Source organism: Littorina saxatilis, linkage group LG14, assembly GCF_037325665.1.
Source record: "Littorina saxatilis isolate snail1 linkage group LG14, US_GU_Lsax_2.0, whole genome shotgun sequence".
In the NCBI taxonomy this organism is placed as follows: Eukaryota; Metazoa; Mollusca; class Gastropoda; order Littorinimorpha; family Littorinidae; genus Littorina; species Littorina saxatilis.
Window position 1 is genome coordinate 17,236,554 of NC_090258.1, and position 9,919 is coordinate 17,246,472.

The window sequence follows — 9,919 nt, forward strand, 5'->3', positions numbered from 1 at the left end:
AGTTGCTTTGTAAGGGGGGGGGCACTTTGAATCGAAAGTGAATGTGATGGGCGCGAAGCGCCCGAATTTGCTAGGGGGGTCCGGGGGCATGCCCCCCCGGAAAAAAATTTTGCCCAAAGAAGCAAAATGGTGCCATCTGGTGCCATTTGAACTTAGAAATGGTCATAGAATCAGCATAGAAAAACCTTTTTTTTCTTCTTCTTTTTTTTTTTTTTTCGGTGGGGGGGGGGGGGGCACGTGCCCCCTGTGCCCCCCCCCCCCCCCCTCGTCCGCCCCTGAGGTAACTGTTATTTGTGTGCAGCTGAGCTGAGCTGTTTGCAAAAGTGAAATAAAAGCAAAAGCATTTGTCAACATTTTCACGAGTTTTCATTCATAACCAGCTGGGTAACAAACACAAATGTAACAAATCGCCGGTTCCCATGGTTGCGGTTACATGGATAAACAAAATCAAACCCAATGGAAACGCTCGGCGATTCCTCGACTCTTCACATTAGCGTTATCCGAGAACACTGCTTTGGAAAGTTTCGAAAACGAACGAATAGAAAAATCTGGAGAAATCAGCAGAACTACTTGTACAACCAAATTACTACAGTCACGGGAAAAAGTGATTTCTAGCAAACAAGTTAGACTTAACCTACAAATATTTTGTCTATATTTTGTCTACTTACAAAGCCACTGAGTGTGTGTATTTCTGTTTTGAGTCACACACGTTCGGAAAAACACGAGCTGGCAAGTCAAATCGATTGACCTCTGGACATTCACAGTCATGCTGACATGTGAACAATCAATAAACTAAGCGCAAATAAAAAAAATAAAAAAACAAGTCGCGTAAGGCGAAATTACTACATTTAGTGAAGCTGTCGAACTCACAGAATGAAACTGAACACACTGCATTTTTTCACCAAGACAAGACAGGTTCGTCAATCCCCGCGAGAAGGAAATCGCTCACTTTTCACGTGGAAAACGAGGTGAAATTGACAAGCCAGAATAGCTCAGTAGCGTATTGCGCTAAGCAGGAAAGCGCGCTTTTCTGTATTCTTTTAAACATTCTGAGCTTGTTTTGAATGCAACATATCATATATATATGTTTTTGGAATCAGGAAATGATAAAGGATAAGATGAAATCATATTTGGATCGATTTCTTAAATTTTAATAGTAGGACTAATTAACCTATTGTCGTTAATTGTGATCACATTTTAAGAGTAAACATGACATATGTATGTATTTTCTGATTCAGAATTTGATGAAGAATACGATGTAATCAATTTTGAATCTCTTTGCGAAAATGAGATTTTAATGACAACTTTAATGAGCAAACTCATCAATTACACATTAACATGCTTCCATTTGAAACTTCGAGGTCGTCATCGTGGATTGACGCCCGACTAAAGCTAATTGAAGCCCAACGGAGCGAAGCGACGGAGGGCTTTAATTAGACTTTGGGAGGGCGTCAATCCACGATGAAGACCGAGAAGTTTCAAATGGAAGCATGTTAATGTTATTGTAATTCAATCTGACGACGATCTCTGTCCACAGGCGGAAGGTATCGTTCGCTGGACCACTACTTTCATAGAAAGACTACAAGGTATGTCACTCAGCTTGGAGTCGTCTGTGTTCTTGGAGTCGCTTCCTGCGGACCATTTTTTTGTTCAAGACGGTTTGCCTCTTCCTACAGTCTGTGTAAGGTCAAATAAATACAGTTGAATGATTGTTTTAACTAGGGGAAGGGCTCCTAATTTGGACCACTTTTTGTTTCATGCTGATAACTAGCTTGTTTTCTTGCGAAGAAGTTTCATTTTGTGTTTGGTAGTCCTTCTCTCTTAGGTTAACCGTTAGGCCTAATTAGAGTGAAATAGCTTTGATAGACATTCAGCAAAAATTAAATACAGAAAAAATCACAAAGGGTCCATATTAGGAGCCTGGGCGCCTAATATGGACCAGTGAAGCGGCCTTCACCAATCACTGTAAAAAGCCCCCTATATTTCAAAATAACATAATACAACTTAGTGTACAAGTCAGCCTAATTAAAATATGCTCTAGATTTATCTGTTTCGGGTTGATGAGAGCATTATTTGAAGCACACCAGGAAACTAAAGAAGCTTATCAAAAACAGAGTGAAAATAAGTGAAATTATCAACTTCCACGAAAAGAAGACTTTTTGTTGCATTTTTTTTTTAAATCTTGAGGGCTAGTTATAGGTTATTTCCAGCAAGCTTCTTAATGAATTAATGAAAATAGCCTTTAGCTTTTATTTTCTTCGATTTGTTGAAGGTGGTCCATATTAGGGGACTCGCACATACTTTGAGATTTTGCTATTATTTTTTGTTTGCAGTAGAAACTCGGGGTCAACACTGCTAAAATGTAACAAATACGGTTTTAGCTTTATTTATTTATTTATTTACGAGGATTTATATTGCGCACGTATCTCACCACACAAGGCGACTCAAGGCGCATGTTACCTATTAATGCCGTGTGAGATGGAATTTTTTACACAATATATCACGCATTCACGTCGATCAGATCGACTGCCTTTAGGGGCTGCATCCACCTTTCACGGCCTATTATTCCAGGTCACACGGGTATTTTGGTGGACATTTTTATCTACGCCTATACAATTTTGCCAGGAAAGACCATTTTGTCAATCGTGGGATCTTTAACGTGCATACCCCAATGTAGTGTACACGAAGGGACCTCGGTTTATCGTCTCATCCGAAAGACTAGCACTTGAACCCACCACCTAGGTTAGGAAAGGGGAGAGAAAATTGCGGCCTGACCCGGCCAGGCCTGAACACGCAACCTCTCGCTTCCGAGCGCAAGTGCGTTACCACTCGGCCACCCAGTCATATATATAGCAATTTTTGTGTGATAAAAGCTTTGGCTGTGGACAGAAACGAGTCCGTTTTAGGTGGCAAATTTAGAGTGAACGATGCCAAAAATGAAAAAAAAGAGAAAAAGCCTAACGGTTTTGAGATTTCTGTTTCTGCAACTGTTTTGACATGTGCAAGTTATCCAGAGAGGGTGAATACAGCGAATAAAACTTTTTTGTCAGAACAGGAGGTGGTCCATATTAGGAGCCGGTCCATATTAGGAGCCCTTCCCCTATATGTACCTTTAATTTTCAGCTGCCGTCCGCTGCAGGTTGTTTTTAACCATCATTTGGACGAATGTTCGTTTGCGAACCGCTACCTGTAGTTGGGAAGAAATCATGCATCCCGCACCGAATATGCATACCAGTGCTCATTGGTCTAAAACATATGTAAATATTGCAGCAAAGGGAAGCTACCCACGGGAGTTTCATTTTAGGTTTTTGGCGAAGAACCGTTTGCCAAATCAAAAATAATCATCGAATATCCGGTTATTAACCAATGAGCGCATCGCACTACTATCTCCTGGGACCTACGACCGTTCATCATTCCCACAGGATCTAAGTGGTATGCCGGTGACAGACACGTTTGGTCGCACAAAATACGGTTTAAAAACATGCAGCGGACAGGCAGCTAAATATAAAAGGTACAGCTAGATAGTTAGAACATTCATTTATCATGGCATTTGTAAAGTTACAAAAATTCGTGACATTGGCAATTATTTTTTGCATAATTTTTTTCTGAAGTTAGTGGAGCACGACTCGAAGCTGAGTGACATACCTTGTAGTCTTTCTATGAAAGTAGTGGTCCAGTGAACGATACCTTCCGCCTGTGCTCTGTCCTGCTTTCATGCGATGGTAAACAGACAGAATTGGTTCTGTTCTGTTCACACACTTCTTTTAGTCCACCTACCTGCAAGGGTCAAGTCCCAAGAAATATATGTCTCTGTATTCCTATCTTATCACTCTGCTCCTGTTTTGTTTTCTTTCACATACATTTTACCTTCTTTTTTGACGGGTTTCTGGACAGCAAACTCTAAAACAAATTCGTTTCATCACAAAAGCGATCTTTGGAATTGACTGACGTAGTCCGGAAGAATTCATGCATCAACTTACGTCACGTATTCGACGTCATCACTTCGCATACCTTATGGTCTCGGTATTTCGTTTGCCTTCATATTTCCTACTTGTAAAATGACCCTCAAAGCTAACCGAGACTAGTTCAGGTTGTATCAGTGCGCCTCACCAGCAGGTGGTTAAAGGCACAGTAAGCCTCCCGTAAACCATCACAGATACGGTCAGGCTTTTACACACAGTACAAACACCCTTTCATTTAAACACTCACCAATTGAGAACATCCTAGGTGCCCTCCGTAAAGAGCGAACAATTTTCAAAGAATTTATTTTTGCGTGGTTTATCTTACCCCTGAACCATCGTGAACCCGTGTGGTCCAGTTTTCCCTTTTCACAATGCAGTCGTCAGTTCGTCATTTGAATGCGACTCGACGTGAACTTATCTACAATAGCACGTTTTTTATGCACGAAACAACGGCTGTGGTTCACAAGAGCTCTAGCGATGGCTTTTGACTGTTGAGAGCAACGTCGATTTGCACTGATAAACCGTCGTCTGCTACGACCCTTGCGTGACCCTGCTTCCGGGCTTTTCTTTTTTTAAACTTTCACAACTTCGAATTGTTCTGATCTTGTCTTGATGTTTCTAATTTATGATTAAAGAATGTTTGTGTAACAAGCTGCCAATTTATTATTTAGATTTTAAAAGTTAGGTCTAGCGCAAAAACGAGGCGCCGTTGTTGTTAACGGAACAAGTCTACGAAAATAAATTCTTGGAAAATGTCTCACGCTCGACAGAAAGCTGCCAGGATGTTCCCGTTCGGTGAGCGTTCAAATGGAAGTATGCTTGTACTGTATTTAGACGCTCGGGGAGCTCTGTGATGGTTTACGGGAGGCTTACTGTGCCTTTAATGGCTTTTTTAGCGAGGGGTTATCGACAATTAATGACCGGTAATTTTTAATGAGTTGGAGCATTCTGACCAATCACAGGATCTGTTTCATTAAAACGCCAACTTGATTGAATTACAATTAATATTTGAACTTCCAAGCTGAAAAGTCCGGCCTTCGTCGAAGATTGCTTGACCAAAATTTCTACAAAATTGGTTGGAAAATGAGAGCGTGACAGTGCTGCCTCAACTTTCACAAAAAGCCGGATATGACGTCATCAAAGACATTTATCAAAAAAAAAGAATTTTTGTGGAGGGGATATCATACTCAGGAACTTTCATGTAAAGTTTCATGAAGATCGGTCCGCTAGTTATCTGTGAATCGCTGTACACACGTTGGTTCTCTTCATTGGACTGTAAAGGGTAAAAGTGTAGCCAAGTGGCGTACCCCGTCTCTTTGTGTGTGTTATCTCCTGCTCGACCCAGTTGCCTACCCTGTCTATAGCTATTCCCTGTGTGGGTGTGTGTTAGTTACATTGGGTTTACCTTTAAATATTGCCCTTTGTGCTAGGAAATCCCTAACTTAAACTGGTGAGAAGCAGCAGAGTAACCTCTAACCATCAGTGCATAATGAATGACTAAATAATACCTGGTTGTCGTTGTGCACTGTACTTTATTGTTGTAAACCGGTCGAAGAAGTGTGTTTACTATCGTAGAGTAGACTCTTAACCGGATTCATTTCTAATCTATCTTATCCCAGATTTAGGTGGTAGGATCCCATAACTTTCCCCGTTTAGCTTGTATTTGAGTATTATTTATCAGCTTTGTAACTGCTTGTAATAAGCCTTATTCTGTGTGTAACACAGACAGGGCTCTCTGCATCTTTAACGATCCCTATCATTGGGCAGGAATTTTAAGTACAACACCCCCCGTTGGCTTAGACCGGGTAGCCTCCCTATTGGCTTATCGCCACAGGGAGTCGGAGTGACCACTGTCTTTAAAAGGGTGAACATTAGGCTAGATCAGAAAACGCGATTAGTGACACTGAGCGAGCTGTGTGGTGCTCCTATTGTGTTGTTGCCGTGAACGTGTCGAAGCTCTGCCCAAATTTGTCGTGAACCGGTCTAGCTGTGTAGTTTGGCGCGAAGTTTGTAAGCGGTCGACTTGTGGTTTTAAATTCCGAGACCTGTGCTCTTTGTGTTTCGCGACTTCAGCGTCAGCAGCAGATTTTGTGTTTACGTTTCAAGTGTGCTCACTAAGGAGAATCTTGCCTTTTAATTTACACTGCTTTCTGGTTTACACCAGATATTCTGGTCTTACATATATATATATTGTTTCTGGTTTGCACCAGAAATACATATATTGTTTTTGGTTCTATTATTGTTTCTAGCTGATTCTGGTACTGGTAGATATCAGAATTCATAATTGCTATTTCTGGCTTTATGTAAGCATTGCTATTTCTTGTATTAGAGTTCTGTTCATTGTTTCTAATTTATAACTTATAGCATTGTCTCTGGTTGTTACCAGATTTACCTAAACGGGTTTGGAACATTTCTGATTTAGATAAGCTACCTGAGTGGTTATTCTTAGTTACATTTTGCTTTAATAAAAGATAAGTTAAAGCAACCTCTGTCTTCGGTGTCTTAATTATATGCTCCTCTGCCTGTGCTATATATCCTTTTCCTTCCACCCGACCTTCCCACAAAAGGAAGGGAGAAATAGATACATGATGGATCAAAATTGTGCCGACAACACAAACAAGGCCACTGATGTCGATGTCAAGACCCTTCGAGCGTGCCAGACTGAAATCGGACAATACGTGACTTTTGACATGTGCCCCGATCTGCAGCTGAACTACAGTCTCTGGCTGAACCACATAATTATTGGCTCATTTTTACATTAATGCTCGACCAGAAACCGGGGGGCATTATGAAAGCACCACCTTGACATATTTGCGCTACGGTCTGAACAAAACTTGCACGCAAGGTAAAAAGTTTACTTTTCTTTCTACAAATAGATTTTTTTGAAACGTTTTATTTAGTTTAGGTTTGATATTATTCAACACTCTTAAGCATTCCCTGCAAACCACACACACACACACACACACACACACACACACACACACACACACACACACACACACACACACACACACACACACTTTTGTTAATGTAAGCGAGTGTGTGTGGGGTTGCGTGTGTGTGTGTGTGTGTGTGTATGAGTATGTGTGTGTGTGCGTGCGTGTGTGTGTGTGTGTGTGTGTGTGTGTGTGTGTGTGTGTGTGTGTGTGTGTGTGTGTGTGTGATTGGTTGTGTGTGTTCCTGATCACAATGTAATTAACTTTATATACCGTAGTGTTTCCTTTTCTCACTGTCTTTTGTTTTTTTGCTTGATGATGCATGGTCCAAAAAAGGAATCTACATAACAAGTATATTTTTTATAGACATACGCAAAGTTAAACGGACACAACCGCAGACACATAGACACAGGTAGGAATGTGCTTGCACGTGCACACACAGAGACACAGAGACACAGACACAGACACACAAAAACACTCACCCACACACAGAGACAGAGACACAGACACAGACACACAAAAACACTCACCCACACACAGAGACAGAGACACAGACACACAAAAACACTCACCCACACACAGAGACAGAGACACAGACACACAAAAACACTCACCCACACACAGAGACACAGAGACAGACACACAAAAACACTCACCCACACACAGAGACACAGACACAGACACACAAAAACACTCACCCACACACAGAGACAGAGACACAGACACACAAAAACACTCACCCACACACAGAGACACAGAGACAGAGACACACAAAAACACTCACCCATACACAGAGACAGAGACACAGACACACAAAAACACTCACCCACACACAGAGACACAGACACAGACACACAAAAACACTCACCCACACACAGAGACAGAGACACAGACACACAAAAACACTCACCCACACACAGAGACACAGAGACACAGACACAGACACACAAAAACACTCAACCACACACAGAGACACAGAGACAGAGACACAGACACACAAAAACACTCAACCACACACAGAGACACAGAGACAGAGACACAGGCACACAAAAACACTCACCCACACACAGAGACACAGAGACAGAGACACAGACACACAAAAACACTCACCCACACACAGAGACACAGAGACAGAGACACAGACACACAAAAACACTCACCCACACACAGAGACACAGAGACACAGACACAGACACACAAAAACACTCACCCACACACAGAGACACAGACACAGACACACAAAAACACTCACCCACACACAGAGACACAGAGACAGAGACACAGACACACAAAAACACTCACCCACACACAGAGACAGAGACACAGACACACAAAAACACTCACCCACACACAGAGACAGAGACACAGACACACAAAAACACTCACCCACACACAGAGACAGAGACACAGACACACAAAAACACTCACCCACACACAGAGACACAGAGACAGAGACACAGACACACAAAAACACTCACCCACACACAGAGACACAGAGACACAGACACAGACACACAAAAACACTCACCCACACACAGAGACAGAGACACAGCCACACAAAAACACTCACCCACACACAGAGACACAGAGACAGAGACACAGACACACAAAAACACTCACCCACACACATAGACACAGAGACAGAGACACAGACACACAAAAACACTCACCCACACACAGAGACAGAGACACAGACACACAAAAACACTCACCCACACACAGAGACAGAGACACAGACACACAAAAACACTCACCCACACACAGAGACACAGAGACAGAGACAGAGACACACAAAAACACTCACCCACACACAGAGACAGAGACACAGACACACAAAAACACTCACCCACACACAGAGACACAGAGACAGAGACACAGACACACAAAAACACTCACCCACACACAGAGACAGAGACACAGACACACAAAAACACTCACCCACACACAGAGACACAGAGACAGAGACACAGACACACAAAAACACTCACCCACACACAGAGACAGAGACACAGCCACACAAAAACACACACCCACACACAGAGACACAGAGACAGAGACACAGACACACAAAAACACTCACCCACACACAGAGACAGAGACACAGACACACAAAAACACTCACCCACACACAGAGACACAGAGACAGAGACACAGACACACAAAAACACTCACCCACACACAGAGACACAGACACACACACACAAAAACACTCACCCACACACAGAGACACAGAGACACAGACACAGACACACAAAAACACTCAACCACACACAGAGACACAGAGACACAGACACACAAAAACACTCACCCACACACAGAGACACAGAGACAGAGACACAGACACACAAAAACACTCACCCACACACAGAGACACAGAGACAGAGACACACAAAAACACTCACCCACACACAGAGACAGAGACAGAGACACACAAAAACACTCACCCACACACAGAGACAGAGACACAGACACACAAAAACACTCACCCACACACAGAGACACAGAGACAGAGACACAGACACACAAAAACACTCACCCACACACAGAGACACAGAGACAGAGACACACAAAAACACTCACCCACACACAGAGACACAGAGACAGAGACACACAAAAACACTCACCCACACACAGAGACAGAGACAGAGACACACAAAAACACTCACCCACACACAGAGACACAGACACAGACACAGACACAGACACACAAAAACACTCACCCACACACAGAGACACAGAGACACAGACACACAAAAACACTCACCCACACACAGAGACAGAGACACAGACACACAAAAACACTCACCCACACACAGAGACACAGAGACAGAGACACACAAAAACACTCACCCACACACAGAGACAGAGACACAGACACACAAAAACACTCACCCACACACAGAGACACAGACACAGACACACAAAAACACTCACCCACACACAGAGACACAGACACACACACACACTTTACACATTTATTTAGACAGATTTGAACACACAAAATCAAACAAGAAGGCCTGC